Here is a 21,396-nt window from a genome sequence, read left to right on the forward strand (position 1 = left end):
GGCGTCCCGGGGAGGCCGAATCTGCATCAATTGGAACCGCGGATACGGAGATCTTCCTTTTGGATCCCCGTATCCGCTAAAATCTCAAAATGGCAGATCGGCCCCGTTTCAATGCCATATTTTTCTGTACTTAATTCTTAACCAAACTGCTATCATGCTTTTCTCATTTCGGACCCCTACTCCCGGGAAATAATCTTTTTGTTTTAAAGAATGTAATTTGACAGAAAATAGCTGATTGTCAAATTTCGCTGGCTCCGTGCAAACCAGCCTATTTCTCCTCACTGATGCTCGTTCCTGCCTAGCTCTGTAACCGGGGACTTGCTGCGGCTGCCCCCAGGAAACCTCAGAGAGGGAGTCGGGCAGGAGGCCCAGTCCTTGGGAAGGAGTTATAGTTCCCCAAGGACCAAGCCATGGACTTTGTTACCGATCAACTCAGCGCCCATCTGGTAACCTTAACCAAGGAATGACGACTTTCTGGTGACTGTTTTGGACTACAAGCCGCGCACATTTCCACAAACTCTTTCAAGGAAGCTCCAAGTTTTCAAATAAAGAAATGATTTTTATTATTAACTATCTGGGATGGGGACGGGATCTTCTCTGTATGAAATATATATTGTTTAAATGTGTATGAAATATTGCTTGCCGTCCTGCCTTGCCCCCTGACGTTTGCCCTAGAAAAATGTGACCAAGGACTATTAAAATGCCTGAGGGAGAGCCAAGCTTCCCTGAAACCAACCAAATCATCAAACATTTTGCATGGACAATAGCAAGTTGAAACATCCTCTTGTTTGCTTTCTGAGTTTTGTCTGGCAGGCAAGGAAGTTTCTCTGGACACTTTGATTAAATCACAAAGGGACAAGGACGACCCCCGTGGTCCCCTCGTCCCAGTCATGTTTACTTCATTCACCAAGCCCATCAAGAGGCACACCTTATCAGATCTGAAACAGGAAAACCTTTCTTAAAATAATTAAGCTTTGCTGGCCAAAACAATGCCTCAAATTCCAGCTGGCCGGCTAACGATAATCTCATCATTTCCCCCATTGTCAACAATTGTCCCGCCTTCTCTCTCCTGATTCGTCCATCCTCGGAGGCGAGAGAAGAGCGCTGATTGGTTCCCCAGAGGCGGGGAAGCCTGCTGATTGGCCCAGAGTGAGGCGGGCCGCCAAGCCTCCTCCCAGCTGTTCGGGCCAACAGCCAATCAGCGTGAAGCCGGGTGGAGAGGGGCGGGCGGGAAATTTGAAATGTTTTTCTGTATTTTTGCTATAAAAATGCCTGTAAATTCTGTAGCGGTATGCTTGTAGTGGAAATATCCCTACACTTGCATCCGATCTCAGCTGAATCGCTAATAAAGACACCTCGGTCGCCAGCTTCTTCCGCTTTGGTGAGGATTTATTATTTTAATATTTTCTGCTGCTGGAATTGGCTTCGCTGCCCTCACCAAGGTTCAGGGGCCCTCTTTGGTGCAGTCCTCGGGATCTCCTCGGCTGGGGAGATCCTCCTAAAAGCGGCCTTGATATCAAGAGGAGGGAGGGAGGGAGCCAGCTCTGGAATTACCAGAGGCGGGGGGCGACCACAGTGAAGGCCCTCTCTCTCATTCCCACCAGCCATACTTGGGATGGGAGTAGGACCGAGAGCAGGGCCTTCTCTGATGACTGCAATGCTCGGGCTGGTTTGCAAGAGGAGATGCAATCGGTCAAATACCTGGAGCTGAGCTGTTTGCATTGGATAGACCACATCAGCTCTAGTTTCTGATACAGAACAATGCCATCCCGTAGTCGCCATCTGTTCGCCCACAGAAAACCATATTTAATAATCTAGAGCTGATGTGGTCTATCGAATGCAATTTTCTGAACCAGCACCCCAAACAACTCTAGGAACAGGCCTAAAAACGAAGACACCAAGGCACCCTTGCTTCTAGGTGCCACATGGAATGGCTTTGTTCAGGGGGAGGAGGAGGAGAAGCAGCAGTCAGGAGGCTTGCTGTTGCACCTTTGTAGGTAGTCAGCTTCCCCCCTCCCAACATCCCCGTTGCCTCGGCACTATAAAAGGGTTTCGCAAAACCAGTCGCTCTCATTGCAATGGTGTTGTAACGGTGAAGCCGCAGACCATATTTTAGTTCTTGCAGACCACTTGTGCTCCACAGACCACAAGTTGGTCTGCAAGAACTAAAATATAGTCCACGGCTTCACCGTTACTACACCATTGCAAGTTGGGAACCACTGTACTAAGGCTAGTCAAAAGCAAACTGCAACTATCCCTCCTGGCTTGTGTGTTCTTCCTTAATCCCTTTTGACATCACCACAGTTTTCATCTATGAAATGTTGGAGATCATAGCGTTCTCCCGTGTTAGCATGACAGTAGCAAGGAGCTACAGTCCGAAAAAGCAATATTGCAAACAGGTAACAGGGCAGGGAATTGTCTGCAGATAGAAGTGCACATTCCCCTTCAGAGACATACCTTCCTGATGCCCAATGTGAAGCAGCCTTTTGAGTCTGGTTCGTCAGTGAGAAGCAATGCCTAAAGAAGAGTGGTCTGCAAGAACTAAAATATGGTCTGCGGCTTCACCGTTACTACACCATTGCAATGAGAGCGACTGGTGTTGCGAAACCCTTTTATAGTGCCGAGGCAACGGGGATGTTGGGAGGGGGGAAGCTGACTACCTACAAAGGCTTTGGAACTCCCTCCCACAGGAGATTAGAATTGCTCCCTCCCTCCTGACATTCAGGAAGCTAACAAAGACTTGGCTATGGAATGCGGCCTTTAACAACTGAGTCAACTTTGGTCCATATGAAAGGAGAATGAATAACTGTGAATTATGACCAGGAATGCTTTGACGACGTGGCTATGTGATTGTGATGATGACGATGTTGTATTGTAATATGTTTTTAATTGTGTAATGATGATGCATTATGTGGTTTGTATTTTTGTATATGAACACATGTTGTGAACCGGATCTGAGTCCCTCTTGTAGGTGAGAAGATCGGTATAGAAAACTTTTAAACAAACAAATAAATAAATAAATAAAGAAGAGGGAGTGCATCAGTAGCAGTTCTGTGGCAAATATTTTAAAGGCCATGGTTCCCTGGGAGGGCACCCTTTGCCGTCATAACCAGTTTTTCCAGAACCAGAGGAAAGCCTTGGACACACATGTGGGTGCCAGCAGAGCTTGGAAAGCCGGATTGACTAGAGGGAGCGTTGTTAGGATTTTGTCTTCTCAAGAGGTGAGATCAGATAGGTCTTTTGGGGCTCCATATATGTGAGTAAAATAACAAACTCATGATAACACTTAGCCTTTCGTGCTTTCACCTGCATATGAGATGAGAATTGGAATGGATCAGATCATACATTTTTTTGAAGCACAAGCAACCCTTCCTGACAATTCTTGGGCATGTGCATGCATCCAGACCAGATATGGTCAAACTTCGGACCTCCAGGTGTTTTGGACTTCAACTTCCACAATTCTGGAAGGCTGTTAGGAATTGTGGAAGTTGAAGGCCAAAACACCAGGAGGGCCAAAGTGTGCCCATGCCTGATCTAGACAAATACACACTTGTGAATTATCACAAATGTATTAACAGCGGCCATTACAATTTACAGTAACCAAGAAACTGTTAGCAGTCAGACCCATTGTAGTCGTGGTCCACACTTCGTTTTTCCACATTTGTGCCCAAGGGAAATGAAATATTTTCACATTGAGTTGATGTAAACTCAACTGATCCTTCATCATTGCAAGGTTAACACAGAGTGTGCTTTAAACCGCTCTGTGAAATAGCTTCCCTATGGTTGCCTCTACACTATTAGAATTAATGTAGTTCGATACCACTTTAACTGTCATGGCTCAATGTTGTGGAATCATAGGGATTGTAGTTTTACAAGGCCTTCAGCTTACTCTGTCAAAGAGTGCTAATGCTCTATCAAACCACAGCTTCCAGAATTCCATAGCATTTAGCCATGGCAATTGTGCTTTTCGCCTTAAGAACAGACAAGCATCCCGAGCTCTGAGGATTACCTGGGAAGGAATCCCACTGGAGCATTGCAGCGCACCCAAATACCTGGGAGTCACTCTGGACCATGCTCTGACCTACAAGAAGTACTGCCTGAATATCAAGCAAAAAGTGGGTGCTAGAAACAATATCATACGAAAGCTGACTGGCACAACCTGGGGATCACAACCAGACACAGTGAAGACACCTGCCCTTGCGCTATGCTACTCTGCTGCTGAGTATGCATGCCCAGTGTGGAACACTTGTCACCATGCTAAAACAGTGGATGTGGCTCTTAATGAGACATGCTGCATTATCACGGGGTGTCTGCGGCCTACACCACTGGAGAAATTATACTGTCTAGCCAGTATTGCACCACCTGACATCCGCTGGGAAGTAGCAGCCAATAGTGAAATGACCAAGGCAGTGACGTCTCCAGCCCATCCCCTGTTTGGGTATCAGCCAGTATGTCAACAACTTAAATCAAGAAATAGTTTACTAAGATCAACAGAGACACTCGCTGGAACACATAGCAATAGAGAGTCCAAAAGTGGCAGGCTCACACCCAGAACTTCAATCATTGGCTGATACCCAATAAGAGACTCCCCCCTGGGCACACAGAAAACTGGGCGACTTGGAAGGTGCTGAACAGACTGCGCTCTGGCACCACAAGATGCAGAGCCAACCTTTAGAGATGGGTCTACAAAGTGGAATCCACGACATGCAAGTGCGGAGAAGAGAAAACCACAGACCACCTGCTGTAATGCAACCTGAGCCCTGCTACACGCACAATGGAGGACCTTCTTGCGGCAACACCAGAGGCACTCCAAGTGGCCAGATATCGGTCAAAGGACATTTAATCAACTACCAAGCTTGCAAACTTTGTGTTTTGTCTGTCTGTCTGTCTGTTTTGTTAAAAATGTAATACAAATGTCTGGTTGCTCCTGACAAGATAAATAAATAGCAATGGCAATTCAAGTACTATGATCTAGTGTCTTTAGGTCAGCGTTTCTCAACCTGGGGGTCGGGACCCCTGAGGGGGTCGTGAGGGGGTGTCAGAGGGGTCGCCAAAGACCATTGGAAAACACAGTATTTTCTGTTGGTCATGGGGGTTCTGTGTGGAAAATTTGGACCAATTCTATCGTTGGTGGGATTCAGAATGTTCTTTGATTGTAGGTGAACTATAAATCCCAGCAACTACAACTCTCAAATGTCTATTTTCCCAAAATTCCACCAGTGTTCACATTGCGGCATATTGAGTATTTGTGCCAAGTTTGGTCCAGATCCATCATTGTTTAAATCCACAGTGCTCTCTGGGTGTAGGTGAACTACAACTCCAAAACCCAAGGTCAATGCTCACAAAACCCTTCCAGTATTTTCTGTTGGTCATGGGAGTTCTGTGTTCCGAGTTTGGTTCAATTCCATTGCTGGTGGAGTTCAGAATGCTCTTTGATTGTAGGTTAACTATAAATCCCAGCAACTACAACTCCGAAATGACAAAATCAATTCCCCTCCCAACCCACCAGTATTAAAATTGGGGCGTATCGTGTATTTGTGCCAAATTTGGTCCAGCGAATGAAAATACATCCTACATATCAGATATTTACATTATGATTCATAACAGTAGCAAAATTGCAGTTATGAAGTAGCAACGAAAATAATTTTATGGTTGGAGGTCACCATAACATGAGGAAGTGTATTAAGGGGTCTTGGCATTAGGAAGGTTGAGAAACACTGCTTTAGGTATTTAGGCCCAATTCAGGGTATTTAGGTATCATATAGCATGCAGTTATCCCTAAGTGAATTTGAAATAAGGAAAGCTCATGGGAGTACCAATTGACCCTTTGTCCTAGCCCCAGTGTTTTCTATTCTATTGCTCTCCACACTTATCCTGAGAGATCATTAAGTGCTCAGATTAAGGTGGAACTACAAAATGGAAGTTGGGGAAGTTACCAGTACTCATGGGATAGGGGGCAGTATGGGATTAGGGAGGGGCTTGGCAAGGGTGGCGGGTGGTGATTGGATGTTTGGGTGGCAGGGGATGATTGGATGTTTATTAAACTGCACCACAACTTTGAACCAATGGGCGGTCCTAAACCGAACCCCTTTGACTGTATAAAAAGGCCACATGGCTTGAGGCCTGTGTCGTTTCCACCAGGCGCCATGTTGCGTAGGAGGCGACCCAGGCAGCTGCTTGACTTCTAAGTAAACTGCTTTCTTGAAAGAACCTGACTGCCTGTCTTGTTGTTCCTGCGCCCGCCGATTTTGCAGCCTAGGAAAGGGGGTCAGCCACTTCATTTTTGGTGACCCCGACGTGATTACTTTGAAGGGCCGATAACAACAAGGCAGGCCCTGTTGGCAGGCCGATTGCTGGTCCGGGACCGGGACTGGAGGCAACCACCGTGAACCGAGAAGAAGGGGGCCCCCGACCGCCGCATAACCGGTTGCGGTGCTTCCCTCTTTGGGCCGGGCCCGAACCAGGACAATCGCAGTCGAAAAGTTCGCAAGAAACCAGTCCAGGGAGGATCCAGGTGGAAAGTCCAGGGGCGAAGGTTGTTCCGACGTCTTCAGAAATCTGGCAAGTATAGTGGTCAAGTTAGACACTAGGGAACACACACATAGGGCCGGTACCGGGGGGAAAGGAAGGGTGATCACTAAGTTTCCCTGAGGGAGGGAAAAGGGAGGAAGGACTGAAAACCTTGCGGTTCCTGACGTATGCCGTTGAGTGTCCGGGTGCTCAGGCCAAGGTGGAAGGTCCGCGTAGGAACCATGGGTGGGGGAGGTTCTAAAAAGGACACCCCATTAGGATGCATGTTGAGGAATTTTGACAAATTTGTGGCGGCTTCAAGTCAGGCCGATCCAGAGGATTTTAAGGACTATAGGTTGAGGAATTTATGCACTAATGAGTGGCCGACTTTTCCATTTGGGTGGCCAGAAGAAGGAACTTGGGACATGAAGAAGATTAGGCAGGTTGAGGCCTATTGTGCTGAACATCATCCAGATCAGCTCATTTACATAGATGCATGGGATACTGTAGTGACTCAGAATCCGGACTGGGTGCAGCAGTGTAAGAAGCTTAGGTGTATGGCTATACGCAAAAAGGGAGGCCGAAAACCAGCCAAGATCTTGGAGGCAGATACAGAAGAAGAATGGCCCCAGGCGGTTCGAAGGAGGATCCCGGCGGGACTTCCAGGTCCTCCACCTCCACCTACGGCCCCTCCGGCGGCCCACAACTTGTCCCCAGGACAGTCAGTAGTTGCAGAATTTGATCCCCTTGCTCCGCCAAATATGGGTCCGCCGCCTTTGCCACCTTATGATAGCACTCCCTTGAGGCCTACTCCATCTGGGCCTCATGGGGACCTCTCTAAAGAATTGCAGAAGTATGTGAATCGGAGACTGCCCAGTGATGCAAGCCCGGCTCTTACACGAGCAAGGGAGGCTTTGAAAAAAGGAATAGGCGCAGATATGCCTACTGGGGACTTATTGGGAGAATTCCCGATAAGGGAAGTCTACGCCTTAGGACAAAATGACGCAGTCCAATCCCTCTTTCAGGTGGTCCCATTTACTAGCAGTGATCTCCTGAATTGGAAGAATTCTACACCTCCTTACTCAGAACAGCCGATGGCAATGGCAAATCTCTTAGAGACAATAATGTCCACCCATAATCCCACCTGGAAGGACTGCAAACAACTTTTGCAGGTCCTCTTCACTAACGAAGAAAGGAGGCAGATTTTAAATCAGGCAAGCCTAATTGCCCAAGAGGTAGAAGGGAGGCCGGCCGCTACTGACGTGGCCGAATGGGGACGTCAGCAGTTTCCCCAAGAGGTAGACCCGCAGTGGAACTACCAGGAGGTAGCCCATCGCCAGAGGTTGAGTGTTTTCCAGGGGATTTTGGTGAAGGCTGTAAGGCGAGGGCCCCCGAGACCAGCCAACATTTTAAAAATCCAGGGGATACGCCAGGAGAAGTCTGAATCGCCCACAGCATTTCTTGAAAGGTTAGAAGAAGCATATAGAAAATACAGTCCATACAATCTGGATGATGATAATGGGAAACGTGCGATACAACAGTCATTCATTACTCAGGCAGCGGATGACATTAGAAGGAAGATACAGAAACAGCCAGGGTTCATAGGTAAATCTATGACTGAACTCCTGGCCATAGCGGACCAAGTCTATATGGCCAGAGATCAAGTCGAGGAGGAGAAAAGAAAGAAGGACAGGAAAGAAGGGTACAAGGTTTTGGTTAATATGATGGAGAAGCCTGAGGCGCCCAGGGGGCGGGGGCGTGGGAGAGGCAGAGTACGGTTGGACTGGAACCAGTGTGCCAGATGTAAGAAATATGGGCACTGGAAGGGACAATGCAGGGGACAGGAGGTAGAGGGACCAGTCCAGAAGGATATGGGGGGTCAAGGAAGAGGTAGAGGGAATGGTCGAGGAAGGGGACGCGGAAGCTACGTCCCATTCCCCAGGAAGGAGATAGCAGCCGCCATAGTCTCAGAAGAGAATCAGTGGGTGGACATGGAGGAAGAGGAGGAGGAATGAAGCGGCCAGGCTCTTGTACTGCTGGATCCCGGGGAGCCGATGGTCAAGGTTAAAATCGGGAACCAGCAATTGGACTTTCTTGTAGATACTGGGGCAGAACGGACAGTGGTAAACCAAATGGTGAGCCCCCCCACAGATTACACCACTCGAGTGGTGGGTCTTTCTGGAAAGATGCAGAGGTGTCCGTTTCTGCAGGAAAGGACCTGTAACCTAGCAGGTCATGAAGTAAAACATAGACTGTTGTACCACCCAGATTGCCCAGTGTCCCTATTGGGAAGGGACATTTTGAGTAAGCTCCAAGCGCAGATTCAGTTTTTAGAAGGGGGCCAGATGGAATTGACTTTGCCAATGGAAGAGGAATGGAGACTGATGGTTGCAAAGGAGGGGAACCCCGGAGGCAGCTCCAGTATACAAGAGTGGCCATGGGATAGGACCCCAGCGGTCTGGGCCGAGGACAATCCACCTGGGCTGGCAAAGAACGTACCCCCCGTGGTGGTGGAAGTTAGGAGAGGAATGGGACCCGTTAGAAAACCCCAATACCCTGTGAGTAGGGAAGCATCATTAGGAATACAAAAGCACTTAGATCGCTTGATTCAACATAAGATTATAGTACCTTGCAGTTCTCCGTGGAACACTCCTCTTCTTCCAATCAAAAAATCCGGGGTGCCGGGGGAATACCGCCCAGTTCAAGATCTAAGGGCAGTTAATCAAGCTACAGTCCTATTGACACCAGTAGTACCAAACCCATATATTATGATGAGTTTGATCCCACCATGGACTGTCTACTTTTCAGTATTGGATTTAAAAGATGCGTTTTTTTGCATCCGGTTGGCTCCAGTGTCACAACCAATTTTCGCCTTTCAATGGGACTTGCAGCAGGCAGGTCAGAGGGCCCAATTTACCTGGGCTCGTTTGCCGCAGGGCTTTCAGAACAGTCCGACGATTTTTGGGCAGGCATTGGCCAAGGATTTGGAGGACTTTGAAATTCCGGCCACAGAGGGGGTGTGGCTCCAGTACGTAGATGACCTTCTGATCGCCTGTCGCAGTAAGGAGGGTTGTCGGCACTATACTTTGAGGATGTTGGAAGCCTTAGAGGAAAAGGGCTATAAGGTTTCGAAGAGGAAAGCTCAACTCTGCCAGACAAGAGTAAAATATTTGGGGTTCGAGATAGCAGATGGACATCGTACGTTAGGAACAGAAAGGAAGGAAGTGATATGTGCCATTCCCACCCCCACCACTAGGCGACAGGTGCGAGAATTTTTGGGATCTACAGGGTACTGTCGTCAGTGGATCCCTGGGTATGCCGCAATTGCCAAACCTCTATATCAGGCTACGAGAGGGGGAAGAGAAGACGCATTCAAATGGACCCCGGGGTGCCAGGAGGCGTTCGAGAGACTGAAGGAGGCTTTGATGACTTCGCCGGCCCTCGGACTGCCAGATGTGGAAAAACCCTTTGTCCTATTCGTCTCTGAAAAGGATGGAGTGGCTATGGGTGTCCTTACACAGAAATTAGGATCTTGGCAGCGGCCGGTAGCATATTTGTCTAAGCAGTTAGATACAGTGGCCCAAGGGTTGCCCCCTTGCCTAAGGGCAGTGGCGGCAACCGTCGACTTGATCAAGGAAGCTAGTAAACTGACCGTAGGACAGCCGCTGACCGTAAGGGTACCACACCATGTTAAGGCATTACTAGATACAAAGGGACCTCGATGGCTCACGAATGAGAGATTGACTAAGTATGAGGGGGTCCTGTGTAATAATCCAATGGTGACCCTTGAAACCTGTGCCTCCCTAAACCCGGCCACCCTGTTACCTGTCCCAGGGGATGAAACAACTCACCAGTGCACTCAAGTGATGGAACAGGTATATTCCAGCCGGCCAGACTTAAAGGATGTGCCGTTGTCTAAAGTAGACTTGACCCTATACACTGATGGTAGCAGCTTCATTGAGAGTGGTGAGAGGCGAGCAGGATATGCTGTTGTCCAGGAGGGAGGGGAGGTCCTGGAAGCAGAGCCTCTACCTCCGGGGACCTCAGCTCAAAAAGCGGAGCTTGTGGCCTTGACCCGAGCTCTACAGTTGGCGAAAGGAAAGCGGGTCAATGTCTACACAGATTCCAAGTATGCATTCACCACGCTGCATGCCCACGGGGCATTGTACAAGGAGCGGGGACTCCTAACGTCGGCTGGAAAGGGCGTAAAGTATGCGGGTGAGATTGTAGCTCTCCTGGAGGCGGTCTGGGATCCGGATCGGGTAGCGGTGATGCACTGTAAGGGCCACCAAAGAGGGGAAGATGCGGTCACAAGAGGAAATCGCCAGGCGGATTTGGCCGCAAAGGAAGCCGCTCGGCAGGGTACTGTACAAGGAAGGGTGGCAGTATGTAGAACCGATACTTCCCCTTTAGAAAGATTTCAATACACAAAGGAGGAGGAGGAGTGGGCTCTCACAGAAGGAGGACAATGGGAAGATTCAGTGATCGTGATGCCAGACCACCGTGTCTATGTTCCTAAAAACATGGCATGGCACATAGTTCAACAGGCACATCATACTACACACTTAGGAAAAGGTGCCCTAGCGAAACTCCTCGAGAGACAGCTATACATCAACGGGCTACACAGTCTGTCCAGGGCAGCCGCCATGAGATGTTGGACATGTGCCAAAAACAATCCAAGAGAAGGACCCCTGCAACCTCCTGGGATCCAGCATACTGGGGGAACCCCTTTCGAGGCACTGGTTGTTGACTTTACGGAGATGTCCTCTCATCGGGGGCTCCGATACCTGCTGGTGTTTGTAGATACTTATACCGGGTGGGTAGAGGCCTACCCCACCCGAACTGAAAAGGCTGTCGAGGTGTCCAGGGCCCTCCTAAGAGACATTATTCCTCGATTTGGAATACCCCTGCAGATTGGCTCAGATAATGGCCCAGCTTTTGTCCATAAAACCATACAGGGATTGGCCGTCCTGTTAGGAACAAAGTGGAAATTGCATTGCGCGTATAGACCTCAATCATCAGCTAAGGTTGAAAGGATGAATAGGACTTTAAAGTCAGCAATTTCCAAAATTTGCCAAGAGACTGGGCTACAATGGCCAGTCGCCCTGCCAATGGCATTGCTAACAGTCAGGTGTACTCCGCACCGGAGGACAGGACTGTCTCCTTATGAAAGGCTGTATGGGAGACCTCCACTCAATTTGAGAAACATTTTAATGCAAGGGGCAGAGGCCCATGTAGTAGGAGAAGAGCAAACGGAGGGACAGTTACGAGCTTTGGGAAAGCAATTGGAAAAGTTAGCTCAATATGTTGCAGATCTCCATCCTCCTTATCCTACCACACCTCTGCATTGTTTTTCACCAGGTGACGAGATTTTAGTAAAGGAATGGAAGATTGACCCTTTGGGGCCAAAGTGGAGAGGGCCATATATGGTGATATTGTCAACCCCAACCGCAGTAAAAGTTAGGGAAATTAAACCCTGGATTCATTATACCCGCATAAAGCAAGCCCCACCTACGTGGAGGGTAGGAGGAACCGATCCGAGTGGATTAAGACTCAGGATTGTCCGGCAACACCCTAAGGGGACAACAAGGCCATGAAGCTGACCCCTTCGGGAACAACAGAACGCCGTTGGTCAAGTATGTCCCAGCGTGGCCCACCGAAAGCATTCTCCTGGAGTTGGTGGAAAAATGTCCTCATGGGAAGGAGGGAGACTAGAGGGCCGGTGGGACGGAGAACGGTGTTTGGGTTTATAGTGTTGTTTAGCATGTTTGCACCAACCCTTGAGAATTGGTTTACTCTCCATGCCAGCGAAATGTTCAAGGTACATGGGAAAAATGTGACACTGATTTATGAGCACCCCCGGAGGGTGGGGGATTTTGCCTTTCTCCCTGATGTGTTTAATGAACCCCAACCAGTCTTGGACGACTTATACCGAATAAACAATAATCAGCCCCCAGGGCTATTTACTAATATTTCCAATAGGGCGGGAAACGATAGGAGTACATTGATTAGATTCCGAAAAGCCACCAGGGGTTTGTGTTTCTGTTTCGGCACAAAAGAAAAACAACCAAGGTTTGCCAGGGGGATACAAAGGATTTTTGATGAAATGGGGAACTATAGTGCCTGTAGAGATCGTTTCTTTCTCCATGGTACATACAATTACTCATACCTTAATGACACTAATAATCTCTCGGATTTTCTAAATGAGTCCGAATGGAAAGAGATATATCCAAATTTTCAATACACTTCCCAAGTAAGAATCTTTCCGGACCCTATAAATGTATGGTGGATAAGGGATCCCAACTTATGGTTTTTCTTTGATAAATGGGCTACTAAATACCATCCTGGGAAATATCAGTGTGCCGGCATTGGATACCTGACTTTCCCAGTCCGGGTTCTACACCTCACAGGAAAGATATCCACCGGACCCCGAGCACGGAAAAAGAGGACAACTTACCAAACAGGGCCCCTAGGGGCAGGGTGCTCGGACGAGGTTATAATAGGACAAGGTTTGTCCTACTCAGAGGGGGCAAGGGTGATTGGGGGATTACTCACTGGGACTCTGACACTCGGGTCCTATCCAGGGATCATCTCTCAGGAAAATAGGAGGAGTATTTTAGGCCTCACCTGTAGATTGGAGAAGAGTGTAAACGCTACTGGGGAGATTGTAAGGGCCTTACAGACTGAAGTTGAAGAGTTAAGCCAGATGATTATGCAGCAAAAGGTAGCTCTAGACTATTTGCTGGCTGCAAAAGGAGGTTTCTGTAAGATGGTGGGGCCCCAGTGCATAGTTAGGTTCCATAACCTGAACTCTACTATTAAGGATGATCTTGAAACGTTACACAACTTAATAAATGACAATGTAAAAGAAGATCTGGGATGGTCCCCCTTCTCGTGGTTAACCGATTGGTTGCCCTCAGGAACATGGATAAAAGAAATATTGATGATTTTTATGCTAGGCTTGTTTGTATTTTTCATTGTACTATGTTGTTCTCCCATAGTCATGCAAATGTGTACCAAGTATATGATTCAGACCCCAACGGTGGAAAAAGTTGCTATGTTTCAACCCAGTAAGACTTGGAGGGATCCATAAAATGTTTATATTGTTGTACTCAAATGATAATGTCATTTTCACATTTGTGGAACTGTTAAAACGGTTATTTGATGTTTTGTTTGGAGGATAATGACCACTGGTCTAATAGGATGGTCTGCTGGGAGCTTTTCCAATTTCCCTAGACAATTGGACTTTCGAGGTCGGACGGGTTTTGGGAACACAAAAAAAAAAAAAAAAAAAAAAAAAAAAAATGGGGGAATAAGGTGGAACTACAAAATGGAAGTTGGGGAAGTTACCAGTACTCATGGGATAGGGGGCAGTATGGGATTAGGGAGGGGCTTGGCAAGGGTGGCGGGTGGTGATTGGATGTTTGGGTGGCAGGGGATGATTGGATGTTTATTAAACTGCACCACAACTTTGAACCAATGGGCGGTCCTAAACCGAACCCCTTTGACTGTATAAAAAGGCCACATGGCTTGAGGCCTGTGTCGTTTCCACCAGGCGCCATGTTGCGTAGGAGGCGACCCAGGCAGCTGCTTGACTTCTAAGTAAACTGCTTTCTTGAAAGAACCTGACTGCCTGTCTTGTTGTTCCTGCGCCCGCCGATTTTGCAGCCTAGGAAAGGGGGTCAGCCACTTCATGATAAGTATTGATCACCCCATTGTTAATTTGTCTTCTGTGCCCCAGAGCAAGGAAAGATGGGGAAGGTTAGTGATGCCAATTGCATCCTTTGTTTATGCCCCTTTGTCTGGATATGCAAGTATCTTTTGGTGTCCACCTCAAACAAGGACCTATTTAAGAAGACACACTTTGTTGAAGTTCCTTTGGTTTAAGATTATTTAAGGTGCCCAGGTGGAAAAGGAGGCCCATGCAACCATATAAAGCATCATGAGAACTTAGCAATAATTCATTAAAATCCACTCTGCACACTCAATTCGTTAAATAACAATTTCAAAAGCTGGTTTATTTGGTTTATCACATTAAGCAACAACAGCGTTTGTAACAGGCATGGGCAAACTTTGGCCCGGCTGTTAAGAATTGTGCGAGTTGAAGTCCAAAACACCTGAAGAGCCAAAGTTTGCCCATGCCTGGTTTATTTATTTATTATTATTATTTATTTACGGCATTTATATGCCGCCCTTCTCACCCCGAAGGGGACTCAGAGCAGCTTACAAGATATATTTTCATACAATATATTATTAGCATAGTACAATATCAGTATTATATATTACTATATTGCACTATACCATTATATTGTAATATTATTAGCAATATTACATGTAATGTAAATATATAATTATAATATATACTACCTCTGAGGATGCTTGCTATAGATGCAGGCGAAACGTCAGGAGAGAATGCCTCTAGACCAGGGGCAGTTCTTGCATTACGCTAGGTAAGCGACTGCTGAATAGTTTTTTTTTTTTTGCCAGAGGCACAAGGGCGCCTCTGTAAATGCCCCCTCCCCTCCGCAACCTTTCTCTGCCTCCCTCTCCCTCTTGAAGGCTACACAGAGTCGCAGCCTCCCTTCTGGCTCTGCGCATGGCCCCACAGTTGGACGGTGTTTCCCTCCACTCCCTGCATGCGTGCGGGAGGAGGCGAGAGCAGCTGTGTGCGAGGCCCCTGGAGGCGCCCTCCTGCCTCCTGCTCCAGCTATTCAAGATCCGGGAGGAGCACGAGGAGCCAGGTCAGTTCTAGTCACCTGCTTACAAGGAAAGGGCCTGAGGCTGCGAGGAATAGTGGGAGTTGGGAGTCCAAATCACCCAAGTCCCACTTACTGTTGTTGTTATTATATTCTTCTTCTTTTTATTATTATTATTATTATTATTATTATTATTATTTTAGTATTATATGGGGCAGAAAGGATGAGGGAACCTGCTATAACTTTGACTTACCGTTGTTGTTTATGGGTTTGTTGTTGTTGTTATACGGGGCAGAAAGTTGTATTGGATCACACGTGGGACACTTCACAAGTGTCTAGGACTGTGTGATGTATAGGTGAATAATGCGTACTGGGGTAAGGTGGCCTTCTGCAGCTGGCAGGCAGATCATGATTTTGTCAGTGCTGATTGTTTTTAAGTGCAGGCTAAGGTCTTTAGGCACTGCACCCAGTGTGCCGATCACCACTGGGACCAATTTGACTGGCTAGTGCCAGAGTCTTTGCAGTTCAATCTTTTAATCCTCATATTCCAGGTTTTCTGTTTATCCCAGATTATCTGGCAGTGCGGACTCATATAATCCAGTTCAAAGCAGATAACCTGGGATCGGATCTTGGGTTATAAGGACAGTGTAGAAGGGGTCTAGGGGCCCTTCCAGACAGGCCCTATATCCCAAGATCTGATCCCAGGTTTTCTGTTTATCCCAGATTATCTGGCAGTGCGGACTCATATAATCCAGTTCAAAGTAGATAACCTGGGATCGGATCTTGGGTTATAAGGACAGTGTAGAAGGGTTCTAGGGGCCCTTCCAGACAGGCCCTATATCCCAAGATCTGATCCCAGGTTTTCTGTTTATCCCAGATTATCTGGCAGTGTGGACTCATATAATCCAGTTCAAAGCAGATAACCTGGGATGGGATCTTGGGTTATAAGGACAGTGTAGAAGGGGTCTAGGGGCCCTTCCAGACAGGCCCTATATCCCAAGATCTGATCCCAGATTTTCTGTTTATCCCAGATTATCTGGCAGTGCGGACTCATATAATCCAGTTCAAAGCAGATAACCTGGGATCGGATCTTGGGTTATAAGGACAGTGTAGAAGGGGTCTAGGGGCCCTTCCAGACAGGCCCTATATCCCAAGATCTGATCCCAGGTTTTCTGTTTATCCCAGATTATCTGGCAGTGTGGACTCATGTAATCCAGTTCAAAGCAGATAACCTGGGATCGGATCTTGGGTTATAAGGACAGTGTAGAAGGGGTCTAGAAGGGGTCTAGGGGCCCTTTCAGACAGGCCCTATATCCTAAGATCTGATCCCAGGTTTTCTGTTTATCCCATATTATCTGGCAGTGCGGACTCATATAATCCAGTTCAAAGCAGATAACCTGGGATCGGATCTTGGGTTATAAGGACAGTGTAGAAGGGGTCTAGGGGCCCTTCCAGACAGGCCCTATATCCCAAGATCTGATCCCAGGTTTTCTGTTTATCCCAGATTATCTGGCAGTGTGGACTCATGTAATCCAGTTCAAAGCAGATAACCTGGGATCGGATCTTGGGTTATAAGGACAGTGTAGAAAGGGTCTAGGGGCCTTTCCAGACAGGCCCTATATCCCAAGATCTGATCTCAGGTTTTCTGTTTATCCCAGATTATCTGACAGTGTGGACTCATATAATCCAGTTCAAAGCAGATAACCTGGGATCGGATCTTGGGTTATAAGGACAGTGTAGAAGGGGTCTAGGGGCTCTTCCAGACAGGCCCTATATCCCAAGATCTGATCCCAGGTTTTCTGTTTATCCCAGATTATCTGGCAGTGTGGACTCATATAATCCAGTTCAAAGCAGATAACCTGGGATCGGATCTTGGGTTATAAGGACAGTGTAGAAGGGGTCTAGGGGCCCTTCCAGACAGGCCCTATATCCCAAGATCTGATCCCAGGTTTTCTGTTTATCCCAGATTATCTGGCAGTGTGGACTCATATAATCCAGTTCAAAGCAGATAACCTAGGATCAGATCTTGGGTTATAAGGACAGTGTAGAAGGGGTCTAGGGGCTCTTCCAGACAGGCCCTATATCCCAAGATCTGATCCCAGGTTTTCTGTTTATCCCAGATTATCTGGCAGTGTGGACTCATATAATCCAGTTCAAAGCATATAACCTGGTATCGGATCTTGGTTTATAAGGTCAGTGTAGAAGGGATCTAGGGGACCTTCCAGACAGGCCCTATATCCCAAGATCTGATCCCAGGTTTTCTGTTTATCCCAGATTATCTGGCAGTGTGGACTCATATAATCCAGTTCAAAGCAGATAACCTGGGATGGGATCTTGGGTTATAAGGACAGTGTAGAAGGGGTCTAGGGGCCCTTCCAGACAGGCCCTATATCCCAAGATCTGATCCCAGTATGACATTTCAAGCCTTGGGAAAAGTTTGAATGAAACAGAATTGAAGAATGCCTGTCAACACCTTCAAACCATTTTGGCTGATAGTGAAGACTGTGATGTGAAAGGTGATGATCTGTTTGAATAGCTACAAATATTTGCAACCATGCTGCCCCCTGGAAGTCATCCAGCGAAAGCGTTGTCTTTCATAACCAAACGTGGTTATGTGGATACTTTCCCAAATGTTTATATTGCATTGAGAATTCTGTTAACACTTCCAGTATCTGTGGCCAGCGGTAAAAGGAGTTTTTCAAAATTAAAACTTATAAAAACGTACTTAAGATCAACTTTGAGTCAAGAGCGCTTGAGTGGACTAGCAACCTTGGCCATTGAAAATGGCTTGTTGGATGAAATGGAAAGAGATATAATAGTACACGAGTTTTCAAAATTGAAAGCCAGAAAAATATCTTTTTAATTTTAAAAGTGTTCAAGTTTATTTGTGTTAAAAAAACAAAACTGGATGTTAAAGTATCCAGTCAAGTGAAGGGGCCAGATGCTGGCTGTGTTGCCACACCCATTGCAATGGTCCAGGCTGGCATGGCACTTTTGAAGGACAAGAGTTCGCTTTCTTAAAAAGGAGGTGTCTATTCTCCTAGGGCTGCGTTCTCCAAAACAAATCTGATTTACAGACCCAACAAGCATGGGTTTGAGTTCTCTGTTATTAGCAAGACCCTAGTCTGAAAAATCTTTTGAAGAGACAGCATGACCAATAAACCTTTGTGTAGTACTTGTAGACCAAAAATAACAACAAAAACTTAAAATTGTTGCTAAGTTTAATAAAATATTTGCATTCTAAAAAAAGTTAATTTGTGTTAATTCTAGGTAATGTAACTATATGAACATAAGTAAATTTCTGGTTTGTAAGGTAACTCTTTTATTCACCTCTACCTTCTATGTTTTATTTTTCAGTGATTGGTTGAGGGGGGGGGGGCGCCAAAATAATGTTTGCTTACCTTTGAAAATTACCTAGGGCCGCCTCTGCTCTAGACAATGGCCATATAGCCCGAAAAAACCCTGTGATTCTGGCCATGAAAGCCTTCGACAATATTGTATTATTATTACTATTATATTGTATTACATTATAATATTATAAATATTATATGTATATACAATACACTATATTATTAGTAAAGACAAGATGGAACTGTCTTCTGCTCCTCTCTGTCTTCTTATAAGGTTGGATACCGATTAACATTTCATTCCATTTTAATGTGTTTTGAGGGGATGTTTTCAAAGGGCTATTTATTTATTTATTAATGATATTTGTATCCCGCCTTTCTCAGCCCGAAGGTGACTCAAGGCGGTTTACAGTCAGCAACAATTCGATGCCACGACAGACATAAAAATACAGTTTAAAACATTCCACATATAATATAAAAAATTCCTCTGACTAGGAATCCCCACCCCAAGTCCTAGTAGCACCTTAGCATAACGAATCGTCGCTGCACACCGCACTTTTAATCCTACGTGCCTCCTGCCATTCAGCACTTTTAACCTTGTACCCCATTGCGCCGGCCGAACCAGTTTTAATAATGTCTTGATGTACTGCCATTGTCGTTATTTTGCTTATTGTTTTGATTTGCTTTGCTATTGTTGTGTTATGTTTTCTATTGTATTGTGTTTTGAGGCTTCGGCCTGTGTAAACCGCATCGAGTCCTCCGGGAGATGCTAGCGGGGTACAAATAAAGTTAATAATAATAATAAAATAATAATATAAAAACAATAAGAAACATAAATCATCAGCATCTTTTTACTAAATTCATTTTCCAATGGCATCATCAAATAGTTCCATATTTGCCTGTTATGCTGCATTTGTGAAAGCTCGCTCGAGCCAGGTTTTGACTTTTCTTCAAAAAATTTATGGTTTTTTTGGGGGGGAGCCATTACTTAAGTTCGGAGCCATATCATGGGGAAGGGGCATTGTCTTTCCCCTGATCTTTCTGCTAAACCTCATAACTGGTTCTTTCTGTGACTGAGTCCTGATCAAACTCACAAAGCAGAGGGAGGAATCAATTGTGGCCCTACAAATATGGCTCCCGAGATCCTATAAGTGCTGGGCTGCCGGGCCCATGAAGTATAATGCAAAAAGCCAGGCTTAGTGACCTTTGGAGCAGGCCTTCAATCACCTTCCACAACTCCTGCATCAGGTAATCAGCACATCTCTCTCTTAATTTGGAGGGAAGGAGCAGTCAGTGCAAGAGAATCCTGCCAGGGAGGAAGCGAATCCATCTGGGTTGGTGATGGTGGCCCCATCTTCACTGACTACTTAATGCAGTTTCAAGCCAGCATACAGAAAATACTGGGAGGTCCAGATAGGGATCGCAGGAACCACGGCACACAGACAAAGTGCGGAATTGTTTCTTTCGCACACTATTGTGGCAAAATCTTGCCTGGTTGCCACAATATGAAGTGCATTGAATGGTCCATGTGGATGAGGCCTTGGACGGGTTCTCCAATGCACAACAGCCAGGGCCCAACTTTCTTTCTTTGGTACTGTTCCATTATCCCGTCGGAGGCCACCGGGGGTGCAAGAGAGAGGACAGTCATTTTTACAGGGTGGAGGGTGGGTTGGAGGAGAAAAACCATTTCCCCCTGTTTTCCTGTTATTCTCCCCACCCATCCCATGGTGGAAACAACCTGCGAAAATGGGGGAAATAGTTTTCCTCCTTCAACTCGCTCTCCGTTGTTGTTTATTTGTTCAGTCGCTTCCGACCCTTCATGACTTCATAGAGCAGCCCTGTCGTCTGTGGCCACCCCCAGCTTCTTCAAGGTCAAGCCAGTCACTTCAAGGATGACATTTATTTATTTATTTACTATATTTATATACCGTAAACTACCGTAAACTCTCAGCCCCCAGGCGACTCGGGGCGGTCTACAGTCGGTAACAAGACCATAAAATACACTTAAAAACATTAAGATAATAAAAACAATATATCATTAGGGTCTCCTTGAAATCCGTCCAACTTGCCCTTGGTTGACCCCTCTTTCTTTTTCCTTCCATTTTCCCCAGCATTGTCTTCTCCAAGCTTTCCAGTCTTCTCATTATGTGGCCAGGAGCCCCCGGTGGCGCAGTGGGTTAAAGCCCTGTGCCGGCAGAACTGAAGACCGACAGATCGCAGGTTCAAATCCGGGGAGAGGCGGATGAGCTCCCTCTATCAGCTCCAGCTCCTCATGCGGGGACATGAGAGAAGCCTCCCACAAGGATGATAAAAACATCAAAATCATCCAGGTGTCCCCTGGGCAACGTCCTTGCAGACGGCCAATTCTCTCACACCAGGAGTCACTCCTGACACGACAAAAAAAAAAATTATGTGGCCAAAATATTTTATCTTTGCCTCTAATATCCTTCCCTCCCGTGAGTAGTCAGGCTTTATTTCCTGGAGTATGGACTGGATGGATCCCTTCCTGTCAATCAGTGGTTCTCAACCTGTGGGTCCCCAGATGTTTTGGCCTACAACTCCCAGAAATCCCATCCAGTTGTTAGGATTTCTGGAAGTTGAAGGCCAACACATCTGGGGACCCACAGGTTGAGAACCACTGCTGTAAATGGACTATATCCTCTCTCTATCGCCCCCTAGTGGTCACCACTCGGGTAATAGAACGGTACTCTTTCTTGGACCAGGTCATGGCGCAGCTGGTTCAGAGTCAGATGCATTAAAATCTGCTACTGACCAAGAGGTCGTGAGTTCAAAGCCAGCCGGGATCAGGGTGAGCTTCCAGCCATTTGTCTAGCTTGCTGTCA

Source organism: Anolis sagrei, chromosome 7 (genome assembly GCF_037176765.1).
Source record: "Anolis sagrei isolate rAnoSag1 chromosome 7, rAnoSag1.mat, whole genome shotgun sequence".
Classification (NCBI taxonomy): Eukaryota; Metazoa; Chordata; class Lepidosauria; order Squamata; family Dactyloidae; genus Anolis; species Anolis sagrei.